General features: G+C 40.5%; 1 protein-coding gene and 1 pseudogene across 2 annotated transcripts in view; both read left to right on the forward strand.

Moving 5' to 3' along the window:
- The window catches only part of sorcs3a (sortilin related VPS10 domain containing receptor 3a), a 223,646-nt gene extending 214,508 nt beyond the window's left edge, over positions 1-9,138 (forward strand). For both annotated transcript variants that reach the window (XM_025058263.1, XM_025058264.1), the window contains 3 exons: positions 4,743-4,838; positions 5,790-5,983; positions 8,984-9,138. The gene's annotated coding sequence lies outside the window, so the exon portion shown is untranslated. The remainder of the gene's footprint in view (positions 1-4,742; positions 4,839-5,789; positions 5,984-8,983) is intronic.
- A 5,692-nt stretch (positions 9,139-14,830) lies between these two features.
- Positions 14,831-19,974, forward strand: LOC103384039 (eukaryotic translation initiation factor 3 subunit I-like; annotated as a pseudogene).
- The last annotated feature ends 308 nt before the right edge of the window (positions 19,975-20,282 follow it).

Below are 20,282 nucleotides of genomic sequence, written 5' to 3' on the forward strand. Positions count from 1 at the left end.
TTAATGAGGACTCATTACGATGTGCAATCACAGCTCAGGATGACGGCCTGGGCTTTATGGCTGTAGATATTACATGGAAGAGGTTGGTGGGGCTGTCAGCTGCAGGCGTGGCCAACACCATACTGCCCCAGAGGAACCACATACTTGGCGCATCATGTCGGGCAGCCTGTTGCGGCAGATCTGCTCTTAACACAAGAATTTTAAAAGTGGTTCCATAGTGTAGCAGTCATCACACTTACGTTACACACAGAAGGTCCTGTGGTCAAGCCCCACAGGAATCACATACTTGTGTTGCGCCTGCTGTGGCAGCCTGTGTGGATTGCAAAGACTCAGTGTGAATTTCCCTGTTGTGGAACAAATTTCTTTAGATGTGTTTGTACGAGACAATGAAAATGCAATGGAATACAGTGGTTTCATTGATTCGAATTGTATGCTAATGCTAAAGTAAAATATATTCAAATCTTTTATTTTTAAAGAAAGCTGACAAATTAGAAGACCTCCAACTCACAATCACTGTAATGCTTTCATAAGTAAATATACTGATTGATTGCCTAAGTAAAGTCGTGCATGGATTAATCAACACTTAAATGGTCACTTAGAGTGAGTTGAACCGCTTACCTGCTGGCTGTAAGGCAAGAGCACTAACCACTCGTTCACGCTGTTGCCATAAGTAGCTATAACTTTGGACAGTAGCTATAACTACGGATAATTAGTAGCGAGAATCTAAAAAAAAAAAAGGATCTCTACACACTAGTACACTAGGTGCACTATGGTATGAGATGGTGGTTATGGGTGAGTGTGTGTGTGTGTGTGTGAGAGTGAGAGAGAGAGAGCTCCTCATCAGAGCAGAGCTGCAGTTTTACTCAGAGCAGAGCTGCAATTTTACTGATCCTCTGAGTTTATGTGTGTCTAAAGAGGAAAACAGTAGTTGTTTTTTTTATGTTGTTTTTTATTTATTTAATTTTTTTGCTGATGTGGAGCAGGCTCGTTGGCTCTCCTCCTACAACATTAATTAACACCATGGCTCATGATGGATGACCTCAGCTTTAGCTACCTAGCTCCCATTCATCACCACATGCAGTAGGACAGAACTCCAAATCTTAAATTCCACTGCTCTCCTCCTTTGTTCTTACAACAGGCTACAGTCAGGCTACACGTTGTGTTTATCAGGCTGGGTTTTTTTTCTCTAATCACGACACAAAGATGATCTGCTGTCAAACTTCACAACAGAAAGGCTGTTGTTTGATATTGATGTGTCTTATCACCAGACGTTGAATCTATGGTCTGCTCCGTATCATTTTTCTTCTGGTATAAATGCTGCCTTTTATCCCCGTTGAAAAATTGTATCTGGGACTTTTGACATGAAAAATAATGTGATGTTGCACTGAGCCTTATTTTAAAAATGCTTTAAAAAAAACAAGGCAACATGTCTCCATGTGGCTGTAATCTTGTAAATTAATGACCAGGCACTGTATTGCTCTAATGTGATGGCTTGTTTGTCTGCAGAAAGGCTGCCCTCTGTCAGCTTTTTACTTGATTTCCATTCCAGTTGTTGTTGGAACATGTCACACAACCTTTTAAATTCTGATTGAAATTTAAACTGAAGATTTAGGTTCTCGACATTGTTTTAATTTTCTGGTTTATATATTTTTTATATATATACGTATACGTATACATACTGTATATATATAATATATTTATGTACACATATTTAGATATATACATGGTGCATATATATATGCAAATGTATATATATTTATATATATAAATATATATATAATATGTATATATATGTATGTTAAACTGTCAACAACCTACGACTTGGCTTACAGTCTCACATTTTCTTCTCACCACCACTCATCCCTTCAGTCTTTCCAACTCAAACTTTCCTCTTGTGAAGGAGATATTTTTTCAAAACTTGTGGGAATGTTTTTCTTCCTAATTGCTGAATGCAGCGCACGTTCTGGATCCATGTGTGTCGACGAAGTCCATACTGCTCAGTCCAGATCTGTCCATGTGTGACATTTTTAACTGCCGAAGTTTCCAACACCATCTGCAGTATTCTTTGAAAATAAGTCCCTGAGTGATTGATTTGTGCACGCCTCAAATTCGGCAGCAGAGACGCCACACTGAGCAGAATGTCAGTTAATTCAGTCTCTGATTGACATCCTGGCGCTCACTTTCAGTAGACGCCACAGGGAGTGTGTTTTCATACTTCTACAATGTTTTTAGTTCTGTTTTCAGTTTTCTCTTTGAGTTCTACTTTCACACTGAAATCACGAGAGGAGCATCACTTTATTCCTGAGCCTTTTTTATTTTCACCTCCTGTTATTCAGTTACGGGTCATGATTGAAGAAGAATCATTTTAACGTTAGGAAAATGTAGTATTATATTCAAAATAAACATCTGAAAAGTTTGTGGTGAGACTGTATTTTATGAATTTTTGGCAACGTGTTGAAGTATAAAGTCAGATAAAGTAAAACCTCAGTAAAAAATCAGCCAAACTAGTACTGATGGAATGAACAATCGATGCTGTATTTCTGGATGCTGTTTTGCAATTTTATTTAGAGGATGTGCTTGGATGATCCCTGGTTCAAATGTTGACCCATTCAGGGATGTGATGTGTTGAAGACGCACCAAAAAACTCAGTTCATAGTGTATACTACTGCTCCTCTTGTTGCCTGTGTTCAGATTAAGAGGCTCCAGTATTTATGGTTGGGATGTCTCAGGAACTGGTCCATGGTGAGGTGATATTAAGAATTAAGTGTATTTAAGAATGTTTTTGATGTTGTTTGAATTAGCTGTAAAGCTCCTATTTCCTGACAACTAAATATATGAATAACACTTTATAATCCTGACCGTTTCGGTCCAGGTCTTTAACAGTGTCCCAGGAGACTATGTCTTATGGTAATTGCTGGTATGAACAGATTTCTACCACTAAATAAATTATATTTTTTATCCCTTTAACTTCATGTTGTCACAATAGAAACCTTACACTTGACCTTTTTACCGCCTTTATTCCCTGTGTCTCATTTTACTCCAGCGACACAGATGATTGTCCATGTTGCTGACATTAAAGTCAATTCTAACCCAATGGAGCACAGTTAGGTGAGTCTAATCTGCTGATTGCACATAAATCCTAGCCTGTTATTTAGACCAGAGGTGACAGTTTGTTGTCAGAGACTTGAATCGTCTGCACCGTGGCTTCACCGTGTACTGTAGCTGCTGCTCAAATATTGAGACATTCGTTCATGCAAACACAGTCGACTCAGTGATGTATGGAGACCCACTGGATCTACCTGCTGCGAGATGTCATACGTTGTCTGTAATTAGTGAGTCAGAGCGCTGCACTTCATTTGGCAGCTGCAGTGATAATTATAATTTCCTGCATGTGAAGGAACAAATGTCATTGTTGGTTAGTGCAGGAAGGAACACTGGCTGTGAAGGGAAAACTTACCCACCGTCGCTGTGCGCACGTGTACTGGTGAATGCTCAGTCTGTTAATGTGTTTAGGGAGGTTTTAAAAACAATCCATGACAAGGGATTACTATTGGACAATTGTTTCCACTGCAGAACTGAGCTGTTGTACTGAACCAGAGTTGGTGAGAAAAAGGTTTCTTTGTGACTCGTCTAGGCACACTTTTCTGAACTTCCTGACGTCAGAATGGAACCTTTAAACTTGAACTTCCACAGCGTCTCATTTCACCATGACGACAGATAATTGTCCACATTGCTGACATTAAAATTAATTCTAATCCAGTGAAGCAGAGTTAATTGACTCTAAGCTGCTGATTGCAAATAATTCCCACCCTGTTATCAGGACCAGAGGTGACAGTGTTACGGTACAGACCACTGGTATTTCAGCTCTGTTGTCAGAGATGTAAAACTGATCTATCAGCAGCCTATACTGTCAGGCATCCCGGTCCAGTCTTGTTGTGATTTTTACTATGATTGACTTCATGAGTTTGATTATACATCAAATATTTTTTTTTTTCAGAAACCTCTAGTCTAGAACAATGTTTTGTGTGATGGCTGCTGATGGTGTGCTGTATTTTTTTGTCCTTCAGCAACAGTGTGTGTGTAACATTTAGGAGTGTTTCCCAATCATTAAACACAAAAACTATACATAAAAGAAATATAATGATCTTGTACTTTCAATTCATTCACAATTTACTTTGTATTAACCCCAGCCTGTTGAGTTAAGCACTACACAGATATACTCACAGGAATTGAACAAAAGACACGCTCGAAGGTCTTCTCCAACAGCTCTGAGTCTCTCTGTGTCTTTAGTTTTTAATAGCCATCTGCTCCTATTGTTCCTTTCTATTTGTACAAACAATCCAACAGCAGTTACGTCTCTGAAAACAAAATGTGTTTCCATTTTTTTTGTAAATGCATGAAAGCATGTCACTCTTTGTACTGTATGTGCTGCGGCCCAAATGGAAATATCAGCAGAGTGACTGTCATCATGCAAAAGCTGAGCTTCAATTGTTCTTGGTTTTTTTCTTTTGTTTGTTTGTTTTTTAAACGTAATCCGTTGAGCAGCATCTGGAATCACACACATCCTTCCTCACACACACACACATAGCGTCGCATGCAGCTGTGTTTTCTACTGCAGGAGGATGAGGACAAACAGAGTGAGTGTTTAAAGGAGAGGAAGCAGGTGGTGTTGGTGTGTAGTGAAGCCACTGAACATAAAGCTGTGACTCACTCCTCACTTTATCTGTGCTGTTTCTTCACAGCTCACGGCTTCACAACAGGAGCTCCATCCAGATGTGAGCAGCTCCGTCTGTGTGCGTGGACTGGAGGTGCACAAGAGCACCGGCACAGTAGATACGGTAAGAGAGCATGCAATCATATCAAATGGTGGTTCTCAAACTATGGTATGTGTGCCCCTAGTGGTACAGTGGAGACTGTGCTTTAAAATACAGGTTTTCTCAGTATTTGCCCTACCACGTCTGGAATCGAACCCACAACCCGCCAGGTACCCCATAAAGTGATGGCCTTTTAAACAGTGGGCATCCCAGTAAGAATATGTATGTGGGTGTAATATATTTCAGTAATATTGCATTACAAATGTTCTAGGAGCACTAATGTTGACCACTGTGTTCACACCATCCCCGTGAAGCAGACGTGTACGTTAACTCAGAGCTCCACCCTGGCCAAGTCTCTGCTCAGTGATAAGCAGACGCCAAAGCAGAAGCCCTGTCAAGTCCTAAGTCCTGATTTGATGGAGGGTAGTTTCAGGAAGAGGATCCAGGGAAAAAAGGACCAATGATAGCAGAACAGAGTGGTTTTATTAAACACCCCCTGCACCTCCTGTGGGCAAACACCCACAGAAGACGCCTTCTTTAGGAAAGTACCCAAGTTACTACCCCTCAGTGCAGGAGCTCCTGCACTTTGGCTCAGATTTGATCTCATCATGGCAGAATCTGCTGACTGACAAAAGGTTGAATTGGTGCCATGGTGTAGTTATGAGCTACCTAAGGAGTTCCTGGAGCTGGAAGTGACTGCCTCACTGAGGTTTTCTTACAACAGCCGGTGACTTTACGGTGCAGGAATTGTCATGCAGATTGGGGATTAGCTTAGCATGCGTGTAAATGTTCATAGTTTGCCTGATGACTTTTGTGATTGGCTCCAGCTTTGTGGTTAAATACAGTCTATTATGTCTATCCATCTATCTATCTAATGATGTAAATATTTAAAACTTAATAGTTGAGATTATAGAAACAGAAAGAAGGTTGGTAATGTGTATTAAACACACATTTATCTATTCGTATGTCCAACAGTGACCAGTCTGTCAGCATCAAGAAATCAACAACAGGTCAAGTGACACAGTGTCAGTGATTGGAACTGGACTGAAGTGGCCAAGAGGCCAACAAAGCCACAGTGTGCCTGAACCATCAGGCTGCTTTGAAGTGTGTTCTGGTCGTATCCCGGCAGCAGGAGAGAGTTTTTCTCCATCTGCTAACACAACGTTCAGGTAAGTCTTTCATGTCTCTCACTCTGCAGAAGTTGACTTTTATTGTCTGGCTGAGAGCCAGGCAGGGCTAACAGCTCAGCACCTGGCTCTGGCAGGGAACCCCCCCCCCATACGCGCACACACACACGCACGCACACACATCAGCTCCCCTCCTCCCCCACACCAATTCACTCTCACTCACAGCATGGTGTCATCTCCTCATGGTGCTGACTGGACTGGGCTGCTCTGTGTCTCCAGCTCGTCCTCAGCCGCACAGACACAGGAAGTTGAACTGTTTCCAGTTTCCTCAGCTGATCACTGAAGCTGAAGACTCAGAGACACGGTTTTATATACTGAACATAAATGATGTTTGTGTGTTGTCATCCCAGTATAATACAGGGAGGGGGTCCTTACATGATGTGCACACTGCCATCTAGTGCAAAACAGTGCTAACAACACTGCAGAAGATACTCTTGTGATACAATGTTTATGTTTGAGCACTGTTTAAAAACTGGTGAATTAACATTTGGTCATTTATTTAACTGAGTTTATGTAATTAACATAATTAGAGTTTTCATATATTTGCATTTAGGAAGACATCTCAAGTGGATCTAGGTTTTCAGTGATGTGTTCCAGGATCTGAAAATGATTTTTCTCATGTCCCTGTTTTGGCGTCCAGTGGGACTACGCATCCACATCTTAGAGTACTTACACATCAACCAAATAGACCTGGAACTATTTCTTTAGAGGCTTAGTCTCCACCACTGCTTTGTATACAAAATTGTCTGTCAAACCCTCCTCTTTTTCTCACTATTTTGAGAGCAAACATTTACAGTCGACACCGTCTTCCTCTTTATCGATAAGAAGAAGCTCACAGTCCTCTGTGTAAAACACTGCAGCGGTAAATTTAGAATCAATTCAAACAGAACAGATGAGACGGAGAGATGGAGTCATGGAAAGGATGCTCCCTTCACTGACCTCCACATCTCTTCTTTGCCTGTGCCTCCCACACCAGAGGACATGAAAGCTGTGAACACCAGTGCAGTGAAAGTCACTCTCTCTTTACTTTTTTTCTTTTCTTTTCTTCTCTGCCTTCTTTCTCCTTCGTAAGCATTTCATCAGAAGCCCTCTGAGAGAGTGCAGTGATATCGCGAGGCAGTTTATCACAGCGCTGTGTAAAGTGGACACAAGACGCTAAATACTAGCGGGCGTGTTGATGAATGCATCTCTGCCAGTGTGCCGCAGCTTTAATGTGGTTATCGTGTTTACGAGGCTGCATTTCAGCTTCACACAGGGACAAACTCCACCCGAGCCTGGTGGTGCAGCACCAGCACTGGCTCAATACCAAACTGTAGAACACACGCTGCGGAGCAAAGGTCACCGAGATGTGGCTGACTGCAGTGCTGTGTAGAATGGTGAGGAGTCAAAGCAGGAGGGGCAAACACAGGGAAAAGATCAAAACTTCACAGTCATAGTTTGACCTCTTAAGGTGTGAGCTGGAATCCTATCCACCACTCCGCCATGCAGCGCACTGGACTATTACTTTTAGACATGAGGCCACTTGTCGTACATCTTCTGTGACTCAGCTCTTGCCCGTACCTTCTTCTGGACCTTTGTCCCTAAAGCTTTTCTCTTCATCCTGCAAACTTTGGATCTTGTTACCACACCAGCTTGATGTCGCTGTGATGAACTCCTCGCCGGCTCCTATAGTGGATAAATGCACTCACTCACTGGAGGTGACTGTCTGCAGGCACAGAGTGACAGATCGCTATACAATTTCTATTAAATAACAAAAACTCAAAATCAGAATCAGACCTGCAGCCCGGGGGCTCGAGTGGCAGCAGCGACTTCAGCCTGGGCGTCGAAGCAATTTTCTCCTGGCAGAGGACTGAACCTGACAACATGGCAGAGCCACATCTCCCCCTGTTGAGGGAAAAGGAGACTGCTGTCAAATGTGTGCATGTGGAAGCCTCCAGGTTTGGCTCCAGACGGGAGAAACAGTGAGTCAGCTCTCAAACACTGTGCACAGAATTCCTGTGACAACATTTGAATATTTCAACATGATTTTAAGATAAAGGATACACAAGTCTGTACCAAGAGTGGTTTATTTAACTTTCAGATGCTGTGTTCACGTTGTTAAACCAAAACTGGTAAAACGAACAGTTTATCACCAAATCCTTAAATATGCTATATAGATGGGAAATTCTGCTTCAACCTCCGCCAACGATGCTCTTGATATTCACTGCCAATGTGAAGGAGACTCACTAAAACAAAATGTGCTCTTTTGCCACATATTCTACTTTTGTTTTTTTTAACCAAATAACTTCACCGTCCTCAGTCACTGAGCAACATTTTAACAAACCACAACTCATTATGGGGAATCCTTCCTCCTAAATAATGAACCTCTGAGGTTAATCCTGAGAATATTCTGGACTGTATTTGTCCTTGTATTGATTGTTGATGTAACACACATCCAACATTTGTCACCTCCCATGTTTATTAGAGGAATAAAAACTAGAACAATATTCTCCTGAGACACCCTTTGTAGGCTTGTGACTCCATTTTGACATCACAGTTTTGGCAACCCCGGAGAGTTTTTTTTCTTTAATTAGTTTTTGGTCGTGTTTTGTTATACTGTGTTGCAAATACAGAGTAGTCAGATTAGTACGTTTTATTTTCACTTGAAAGTGGAATAATGCAGTTGTTTAAGACCCCATGTGGAGATGCGACCCTAAGGTTGAAAAACACTGTTCTGAAGGAACATTTACAACAGAAAGAAAATGTAAAATGCATTCTTGAATTAAATATTCCAAAATAAATACAATCAGATTCTTGTAACTCAGATCTGTCCTCGTCTCTGGAATTAGAACGCATGACCGTTTCCACTGCTCCGTGAGCTTCTCGCCTGTCTCACTGTGACTTTTGTGCTGTTGAATCTTTGATGATGTGACATCATCAAATGTTAACACGATCTCATGACATGATCAAGGTTGTTGTTCTGCTTGTTTTTTTTTTAACCAGATGTATTCCTCGACTGCGCCATCTCACCAACATCCTTCAATAATGTATCGGTCAGTTCTTGGTCCATGTTCCTTTTTCTGCTTGGTGTACAGCAGCCTTGATAACTGGGTTCCTGTAGAACAGAATCTTCTATGGCTACAGAGCAAATCTCCAAGGTTTTTTTTCTATATACTTCTTTTCAAAATAAGGCAAATAATAGTATTGTGCAAAAGTTTTTTTATGCTAAGACAATACAATTGTTATCAACAGTAATAACCTGCTGAAGTCCAGGTCATGGTCTGTGTGACTGCTGACAGCCAGGACAGAAGGATTGTCCCCCTGCCACCACGAGGCGGCCCAGCTGTGACAGTTTCCGGGACTAGAGGTAGGAACCTTATTTTATTTATACTTTTATGTTTAGGATTATGATGTTTTTTTGCTTCAAAACATTTAAATATTTTTATATAGTCAGAAAGAAACCTGACAGTTATTGTATACACCTGACTTAAACTGTGGTACAGTCCACCTCAGTCATGGCAGCAGGAGTTAAATCCTCGTCTCCGTGTCCTCCAGGACACAATTCCCTTTTTCTTTTTTTTTTTTTTTAGTCCAATGACCGTAACGTGAAAGACAGTCGTTAGGGATCAACATGAGCTTCAGTGAGAGGAAATCAAACAGCGAGCTAAAACTGTGAGCATTGTGTTCAGGTCTTCATGTGGGCACATGCTGTTCTTCCCTTCAGTGGAGTTTAGATTGTCTTTGCACCAAAGGTAAATTTACTTTAAAACTTCTGCTTAAACCTCTTTCCTTTTTTAGTCTCTTGTGTCCATTCAGTCTCTGAAGATTTTAGTCTAGTTCGACAGCTGGGTCTCCTCTATGTCCCTGGATGTAATACCTATTTTGAGACATTTTCTCTCCAGCCTTTTATTAAAAATGTACCTACCCAGCTGCAATGCGTGTCTCACTCCTGCCTTACAGAAGGAATGTCAGATGTTTGAACCCCAGCTTTGTGTATGGAGTTTCACCGTTCTGTTGGTTTTCTCCAGGTTTGATTAGAGATCAGGTTAATTGTTCACTTTAAACTGACCACAGGTGTGCATTGAATGGCTGTTGGTTTTTGGTTAATGAGTGAACATTGACACAAACTAAATATATAACTAAGTGACAGAAAAACAGTTTTTAGTGATTTTATGATGCTGTTTTTCTTAATTGACATTCAGAATGTATATTATATAATGTTGTCTGTTTAATACTGGTGCCAACAGGTGCTGATCCTTCAGGTTCCTTCCAAACGACCCAGTTGATGCTCACTGTGCAGAAAACAAATGTTTCCTCGTTAATATGACTCAGCGCTGATATCTCCATCTTCCGCAGCTCAATTATAAATGCAGATAGAAGTATCTCCACGCCTGGTGGGGCCTTTAATGAAAGAGCGTCTGGGAGTATGTGTTTGGTTTGCATCATCAGCCGCATCCACGCTGAGGAAACAAGCAGTTTCAGATGAGAGGCTGCGTCTCGTGTTGAAGCTGCTGCTCATAATGGGAATTAATGGAGGAAGTCAGCGAGGAATTACAAGTTCATCAGCTGAGCTCCAGCGCAGGACGATAATCTGATGCAAAAAAGTCCAAGGAGACTCGGATGAGATGGCAGGTTTCAGCTGGGTTTCATTCCAGAGTGGTAGCCCAGAGGTCACAGCCCGACAGGAAGTGGGAGACTGAATAATGCATGTGAGTGCTGACGTAAACGCAACTTTTTTCTTTTTACATCTGAAATCTGAAGTTAAATTCACTCTAATTGCACACTGCAAATTACACACATGGCCTGGTGTGTGCTGCATCGACCCCAGGCACATGATACATAGTATTGTATGCACACGCACCATTTCTGCACACATGCACACTGGTAGACTGCAGAGATAGAACAGCACAGCCAATGCAGAACGGTCCTGTATATTTTATTGTCAGCTTAGATTTATGCTCAGACCAAGTGACAAATGCAGCCTCTGCAGCCAAAACAAAAGATCCCAGCACGTCGTCTGGTGCATTGAACAGAGCCAAACACGTACACAAAGACTCTAGCAGGAATTAAAGGGGCGGTTTGTGTTTACATTCACTATTGTCCACTGAATATTTTTAGTTCACACAGATAAAACATGTTTTCAAAAAGACCACGTGGTACAGTATGATATCTGCGGTCCATTCAGAGGGCTGCACCTGAGAAGAGTTCTGCATGTATTTCATCTTTACATTAGGTCATGTTTTTTTCCAGTTATTCCAAAAGACAGACAGCATCTGTGCCTTAGATGTGAAAAAGAAGGTTTGCTGGTTTGATTTTACAAGTTCTCCTGTTCTGCCTGAGTGTGTGGGAGTTCCTCCAGGGTCAACGACCCACCCACCAACTAACTCTCCAACAAAAAACAGGTAGGATTTGTTTAATTATCCACTCTGACCACAGGTGTGAATGTGAGTGTAAATGGTTGGTTTTCTCTATATATGACGTTGTTAACTGGACAACTGTCCAGGGTGTAATCCTGCCCTCACCTGGTGACTGCTAGGACATCAGCGACCCTGAAAAATATATTACTCGCCTCAAAATAAATAAATAAAGTAATTTATTGCTAATGCTAATTCAAAATCCACCAGTGACAAAATCATGCCAATTAATAATGTTAGACAAAAATGTGATTTTTTTGTGGGGTTTTTTTATTTATTTTTTTGCCTGGCCACCAAGGTGTCTGTCCAGAAAAATTCTGTCTGTCCAACAAATGTAGTTGGTGACCCCCAGATCTGAGGTGTGATATGAAAAATGCAAACGTGTGCCTGACATGGTGTTTCTGCTGTGATCAATTCTTCAGCCTGCTCTCAGTTCTAAATATGTTGCTGTGGAGTGGATACAATATGTTCTCTATTTCAGTCCGCAGCAAACTCTAATGGAATTCAGAGGAAACATTTATAATTCATCCAAGCTGCGCTCCTCTGTGTCTGTGCATTAGCCTGATTGTGTGTGTGTGTGTTTTGTTAAATGAACCTGCAGAGGTTTGTTTTTTTCACTCTGAAACTGTGTGTGTGAAAGGGAGAAAGGATGGAGAAAGAATCTGTGTAAAATAATAAATCAGGTGCAGGAAGTTTTAAACATGAATTAAAATTTTAATCTAATTATTCATCAATTTTTTAGGGTTACAGAGGAAACTTGGGCTGATCCCATCATTCAGCAGGTGAGGGTGGGGGTGGGGGTCACATCTTGGTTACTTATGAACCCAAAGCCAATTTCATTCTGTGACCCAGAGTTGAGCCCCCTGTGATGATGTCAGAGTCAGTGGTCCACGACTTCATGTTTAATTCATGTCTGAGCCTAATGACAGAGGGCAGACGCCGGCTGGAAGGAGACCTGTGCATGCGTCTGTGTGTGTGTTTGTTTGTGTGTTCCTGGTCATACTTTGTACCTTTAAATTTGTGTATGTCCTTGTGGGCCATATTTTAGATTTACATTCATAATTGTTCTTCAGTCGGACTCCCCCAGTCGGACAGAGTCCAGACCTTGATCCACACTAACTCTACACTGATCTGCTGCTCAGTCATTTATCATTAACAGTCCTTTATTTCCCCCCAGGTTGGTGGTTCCTCCGTCCTCCTGCGGCAGGTGTCCTGCTGCTCACAGCTCCAGCAGCATCCTGGAGTCGTTCCAGGCTGCAGACACTGTTCATCAAGTTTTATTTCACTCAAGGTAACTTTGAAAGACAGAGCCATGAAAACTCAGGCTGGATGTGAGGGATTCACAAAGACGAGGACCGATCATTTATCAACAACAACACAATGACAGTACAAATTCAAACATACGTTTGACCCATACGTTCCATCCCGTCAGTCCAAAAACATTCAGATTGGAGATAAGGTTTACTCTACATTTACTCTAATAGTCCACAGATGTGAATGTTGGTGTGAGAAGGCTGCAGTGGCTAATCAGGACATTCAGGAGTTTTCCCAATGGGCTAGCCCATGTCAATCTCATTGCTTGGATCATGGGCATTATTTAAACACGTATTTGTCTCTTATCTAATCTTATTCTTGTGTGTTCTCCATTCAACTATAGGTTACATTAATTCTCCATGGCAGCGCAGCCGCAACATCACAGCAGATTAGATGGGTTCTATCATCTGAGGGAATTCTCCCCTCCGAAATATTTCTTTTGGTTGGGCCCAAGAGTAGTCTCATGTGCCCAACATTAAATAATATTGGCACAGAACAGCGCGATACGTCAGTCAGTGGCAATTGAGGATAGAAAGAGGACAGGTGGAGCCGAAAAGATGAGGTTACGACAAAAAAAGTGTTGGAAGAAGATGCAGCCAAATTTGCAGAATTAAAAGACAGATCCCAGTTGCAGCTGGTAGGCTACTGAGATATATGGATACAATTTTATATTGTCAGTGTATAATGTAGCGAACGTTTGCCGTGTCATCTTAGCATAGGCTAGTTTATTTTGTAGAGTCCAATATACACCATCACAAATGTCTATACAAACTGGGTCGTATGATGTGTGTCCGTTTCTATTCCCCAGCATATCGCCAATATGAACTTTACAGAAATATTTGTTCTACAGCATGACTCTACAGTCTGTGTAATGTCTTTAATGTAGGGCGAGGGAATTGTTTCTGTCGATCTTACAAGAAGGTGCAGAGAAAAGTCAGCAGGGGGCCTCAAGGGGCCGTCTGAAGGTCAAAATTAAATTTGTGCTGCACTCATCTCTATACTTTAATTTGTGTTAAATGAATTGCTTCGACACAAGAAGGGTGCTCTATCCATTTCTATAAAAGAAATGTTATTTGTAGGACATATACAGTATGTACCTGTGTATGTTTGTGTTGGTGTCAGTGTCATTGAAAGAGGAATGCTGATGGATATGAAGCATTACCAGGTGACGCTGTTGGATGAATAGTGAAATAAGATGCTCTTTCAGGTTCTTACCATTGTAAATCTGACTCCAAAGGAGTCAGTGCCTCACCCGCCATGGACCTCATCACTGCTTTGGCCTGTTACCTGTGTTTATCTGATCCTCACACAATATAACCTCCTGACAGATGCTTACCATGTGATCGGGCTGGTTTATAAGTTTCTATTGACCTTTTCAAGCACTCAGGTTGCATGTGAGCGGAGCTTCTGTGCATTAAAATGTGTGCAAAATAGGCTACAAAGCTCACTGTCTCAGGAACTCTTGGAGGCCTTCATGTTATCATACACAGAGAAGGAAATTCTCATGTCTATAGACAATGACATTGTCATTGCAGAAACCAGTGCTTTCCTTAGGAGGATTATGATGCTAAAAGTAGCCTACTAAATATGTTTGTAGCTACTCAAGAGTTTAGTGTAAACCTAACAATAGAACGCCTTTCTGTTGGGAAGTTAAATGCAATATTGATTTTAAATGACTGCTCCTGTACAAAAATAAATACATTTTCCATTACATTTTTTACCTTTAAAATATTTATCAGATTTTAATTTAAAATTAATCATTGTGAAAATGAAGTGTTTTCTGTTAACTTGTACGCAATGAAAGGCATTGTAAGAGTTCAAATTCCTCCTCCATAGCAAAGTAGGCTGGGTTTGGGCATAAAACTCCTGGGCTGAAAAAGGGGCCCACTCCGGCCCTGCATGTAGATACTGTATATATATACAGTATATATAGCTGAAATAACTATTAACTAAAAAATTTGAAATTATTTTGTATTTAAATATTTATTTTTGTAGCTTTTCTGTTACAGTCGTCAAAACACGCTCTTTCTATCAAAGAAAACGTTTAGAGACTAAACCAAAAAAAAAAAAAAAAGAATGTGAATGTCAGCGGTCAACTGTAGGGGGCGCGCTGATATTGGAACCTTTGCATTACGGAAATACGAATACGTTGTACTTTTCTTACTTCCGGTTGCGGTTCCGGCGCATGAGACGCTAGTGTTAGCCGTTTGTGCTTTCAGCGGGCGTTCGAGTAAAAAAAACAAAAACAAAAACTGGGCACAGTGGCTACATGTGATTGATTAAAATGGTGGGTTTTTTTGAAAACAATTGTCGGTTGTATTTTGTTTGAAATAGTAATCGTTCGGTTGAGACAGTTAGTGCAATTTACGCTAGCATATATGTCTCGGCAGCTAACGTTAGCTTTTGTCAAAAGTTTTCGTATAGAATTCGTAGTTCGTTTTTCGTCCTAAATAATGAACATCGAGTTGTCGTGGTAAATAAGAAATTGTTCTTAGACAGGAGTTTGAGCTTTTTGAAAATATAAAACTAACTTGCAAATATTGCTTTTCTATACAGACACCCATCCTACTGCAGGACCACGAACGGTCCATCACTCAGCCCTAGTACAACGGAGAAGGACACCTTCTGTTTACCATCGCTAAAGAGCCAGTGAGTGACACGACATGATTGCGCTTAACAAGTGCCGCCAATGACTATACGATAGTAATTATATTGACATCAAGAAAATGGAATGTCCACGTGAAGCTACAAATGGCAACACGACTGTGATAGTCGAGTAGCAGAGTAATCCTATGCTAGTTTTGACTTGCAATTGTGTTACAAACATAAGGCTATATGCTGTATAGTGTGTATGATATGAAAATCATACTGTAATAATGAAAATGGGACAGGATTAAGGTCAGTAGAATTGATTTATTCTCATTAAGATTAAAAAGGAAAGTAGTGCAACAAGGATTTCTTCCTGAGGCTATTGGTGGTGTCAGTAATTTAGACCAAAACAATAATTTGTGAAGAGAAGCCATGATTGCATTGAAGCCTGAGTAGCACATGAGTAGCAGCACACTGTCAATGAATATGGGAAATCACAACAATGGATGTTAGTAGGCAATTATTGTTGCAATGTGTGGTGTTGATTGCAATCTCAATTAATATACAGTATGGTATAGATAGTTTTCCGATGACGTCACGCTACTACCCATAGTTTCGTAGTCCACCATCTTGTGCGGCAAAAGACTGTATAGGTAGATATTAAATACATAAAAGAACACCGATAAATGTAAATACCTGTGTTGTGTGGGGTTTTACCAACTGATCTGGGAATAAACATCGCACAATGAAGTTTTTTGATATAAAGCGATCTGTCACCGAGGGAAGCTGACGGAGGATGTTTTGACAGAAAGAAGGATGCTATGCCTTTTACGTATTAACCGTGATAATTTCAACCCAGATCCAAGCAAAAGGTATTACAAAGTCTGTTCTGAACACTTTATTTCGGGTAATTACATTATACTCTTATTTAATTCATATGTTCAATGTCAATAAAATTAAAATATATCAAAATGTACTTTGCATACATGACAAAGACACACAATGCAAATGTAAATCCTCCATGTAAACTGTTACTCTAATGATGTTCACAAAAGACATACATCCGTACATGCCACTGTGATTTTTACATTAACACGCTGTATTATTGTGTTAATAATTACTGCATGATATACATTGTCTGGCTAATTTTCCGCTTCCACTCAGCTTTGTTGACTTCGTATGGGTCTTTTCCATCCGTTTTTTTTTTTTTTTTTTTCAACTTGCCCAAGTATCTTGCTTTCGTAATTGTCCAGTTAATCTCTATACAACAATTCCATCTGATCGACCTCCGGTGATTTAATTTTGGTCTTTTGTCATTATCGATTGTTTAGCTCTACTTATTCGCGTCTTTTGCCACACAACGTGGCCAGCTGTGTGATAACGATCATCGGAAAATCATCTATATAAGCAGAACCAGTATAATTATAAGGATGTTATGTGAACAAGCATATACCAGACATGTTAGTGTATGAGTGTTTAGATGTATTTTGGATAATTTCCTGTGAAATGTTTTATGTTTTGGTGTTTAATTTTTGCTCTGTCTCTTCTTTAATGTCTGCCATTAGAACACGCGTGTTCGATTTCAGCGGCAACATCATCATGTCTTCCACTGACGAGCAGATGGGCTGTCAGTGTTTCATGAACTTGTTCGACCTGAGGGATCCACAGATCGGTAGGTAATCGTCACGCGCAACATAAATAAATTAATATAAATGAATCACAAACAGCATCTTTTGTAGAAGTTGTAATAATGAGGAACATTTTTTTTGTTGTTTATTTGTCAATATTCTGTGCTGAAGTCCTGAAGAAAGCTAAGGAGCACAGCAGGCACATCAACATCCATCCGTCTGTAGACCTCACCGTGTTCATCAGTGCCTCAATGGACAACACAGCCAAGGTGAGCACTCTTATGTAAATGATTGATGTGATAAGAGTTGTTGAAAAATGTTAGAAATAAGTAATAATAAGTAAGTTTTGTTTTTTTATCTTAAAAATGAAACCTGAGTTTTTAGTTTTTGAAGGTGAATAAAGAAAAGAGTTGTCCAGGAAGATGCTCAGTCATCCAGGTTGAGGTTCAAGAGTTCCGTTAGGCAACTGGACGTGAAATGTTCTCAAGAAGACGTTTCGCCTCTCAGGCAAGAGGCTTCTTCAATTCTAACTGGTTAAAGGCAGTACAGCAAATTTATACTGTGGGTGTGACAAAAAACGTCAGGTCCCTTCTGTTGGATTGACCGTCGGGGTCATCGGGGGAAGTGTTAACAGTCGTTAGGAGTTCGATTGGTCGTTGTAATCCTCATCAGAATGGTTTTGGTACGTGAGTGGTAGGTTGTGTCTTAGCCCACATTTTCCTTCAGTCTGGGTTTGTTGGTCAATCTGTCTATACTACAGACCATGTAATGTGAATCCACTGACTTGTAATTTTAAATAGACTTTAGAATATTTGAAGTACATCTTAGGAGAATTGAGTGGTACAGTTTGAAATGAACTGTCTGTTATGGTTTTGTGTTACTTTTTAATGTTGACAGATGGCAGTCCAATAAAGCGAAGTGACTTGTTACGTTCACTTGTCCTCTACCAGGATTTTTCATTTGTGATAGACTGCTCGGGCTGGACAGATTCGTTCTCGCAGATTTGTTCACAGATTTGTTCTCAGTCGTTCAAAAATTCGATGTCACAGGTTTGTTTTTGCAGATTTGTCTTTGCAGAGTTGTTTCATTTTTTCTTGTGACAGACAGCTCTTTGCAGTCGTTTCATTTTTTCTTGTGACAGACAGCTCAGGTCTCTTCTGCTGTCATTCATCTTAGTCACTGTTACACGGTTAAACAATGACAGGGAGGATGAAGGACACAAGTCCACATCTGTGGTGTGTTGTTTTTTTCTTAGGTTTTCATATGGTTTGAATTGCTTGTGGCATTTTGTGTTTTTTTTCTTAGGTTTTCAAATGGTTTAGATTTTGTCAGCGGAAGCAAACCATGTTGCCTTCAGTATTTAGTGTCAGAGAACCACAGCCTTCTTTACAACACCCACAATAGGGCTAAAGCGCCACCTGCTGTAAAACGAATGAAAGGATTTGTTCAGGACTCATTCATTTTACTGTTCGAGAGTCAAAGATCCGACTCAGTAAAAAGAGTCGGTCTTCCCATCACTACTGTTAAGTGAAAATTCCATGTCCAGTTGCCTAACGGAAGAGTTATTGTTTTCCTTTTAACGCTTGGATTTGTCGTTGTTTATATACCGTATGTATGGAATAGTCAGGTGACCCTCCAGAACAACATAAATGTATTTGAAGATATTTATTGATAGTTTGTTATATAAGTATGTGTAAACTGAAGTTAACATTGAAAATTTGTTGAGGGTTATAAGAAGATATATCAAAACCCTCCACAGTAGTAGTAGTGGTTACTTTGTGTCCACTTGTCCCATTTGTTTACAATGAGATTTTCCTTCAGTCTAGTTGTGTTGGTCAATCTGTCCATACTACAGACTTTGTAATGTGAATCCACTGACTTATATTCTTAAATAGACTTTAGAATATTTGAAGTATATCTTAGGAGAAATGAGTGGTACAGTTTGAAATGAACTGTCTGTTATGGTTTTGTGTTACTTTTTACTGTTGACAGATGGCAGTCCAATAAAGCTAAGTGACTTGACTGTCTGTGACTTTAAGGCCTTGAAGAGAGATGACTGCTTGAATAAAAGTTTGCTTAGTTCAAAGCTGACTGTGTGATGCTGTTAAAGGCTCGATGTCAGCCACCCAGATAGAGTGGAGTAAAAATGAAATTATTATTTAATGTTGGTTTTGGAATCCAAGACATGGACTGCCAGCTGATGATCACTGTACGTAGTGTGCAGGCGATGTTGTACAAGTGACTGAGTGCCATGTGTTGTCTCCACAGCTCTTTGACTCTGCCGCCATTTCTCCAATCATGGAAGGTAAGATTAATTTGTTGCTGTGCAATGTGTATCCTAATAGATCAACAGTGACCTCCAACCTTGTAATTGTGTGTGTTGTAGGTGCTTATGGGAGGAGGCCAGGAGGCCATGGAAGTGACCACAGCTTCCACCAGGATTGGCAAGTTTGAGTGCAGGTGAGTTGAAGTGGTGTTTCCAGAGTATTATTTTGTGGTTGAATAGAGTATCCAGTGACTGTTGGCTTTATCTAAACAAAAGAAACAGATGAAGAAAATGTACAGATGTCCCTTATTTTATTGTAGTGTTAGCATTAGCACTGAAGAAATCACTATGTTGTATTACTGTTGATAGTGAGCAGCCATAGTGATGTGTAAGCATGTAGTTGTTGGCAGTGCTGTGGGAGGGACTACCTTTGAACCGGCTTCTAAGGAAAACCTTTGTTTGTGTTAACATGTGGTACAGTGACGTGTTCTTCTAATCTGCAGGTTCTTCCAAGCTGTGTACGAGGCGGGGTTTGGCAGGAGTCAAAGGTCATTTTGGTCCCATCAACTGTGTGGCTTTCTACCCGGACGGCAAGAGGTAAATGAGTTCTGCTAAACTTAAGAAGCCTCTTGGATCAGAGGCTAAATGTCTTCAAAAAAACCTACACAGATAGCTTTTGATTGTGTTATTCCAGCTCATTGTTGTCACTCATTGTGCCTTATATGTTATTGTCTTAACAGATGCAATGAAGGAGAAGACAGCAACTTGGACTCTGCCAGGTAGAGTGAAGAAACAACTTTATTTGAAGAAGATCACTTGTTGTTTGCTGGACTTGTGAGTGTTTTACTGGATTGTGTAATTGCTTGAGAAAAGTGTAATCCAGGTCATTCCAGTCATTGTGCCTTAACCCTTGTGCGGTCCTTCGCATTTCTGTACACACCGTTTGTCCCTGCAAAGAGTATTAATGAATATGAGGAAAAGTTGGCACAATTAATGCAGTACAGGAACATTCACACGCACACACAGACACCCAATGTGTCTGTGTGTCTGTCTTCACACGCACACACAGACACATTGGGTGTAGGTGACCC

The sequence above is a fragment of the Cynoglossus semilaevis genome, chromosome 9 (assembly GCF_000523025.1).
Source record: "Cynoglossus semilaevis isolate Cse_v1.0 chromosome 9, Cse_v1.0, whole genome shotgun sequence".
In the NCBI taxonomy this organism is placed as follows: domain Eukaryota; kingdom Metazoa; phylum Chordata; class Actinopteri; order Pleuronectiformes; family Cynoglossidae; genus Cynoglossus; species Cynoglossus semilaevis.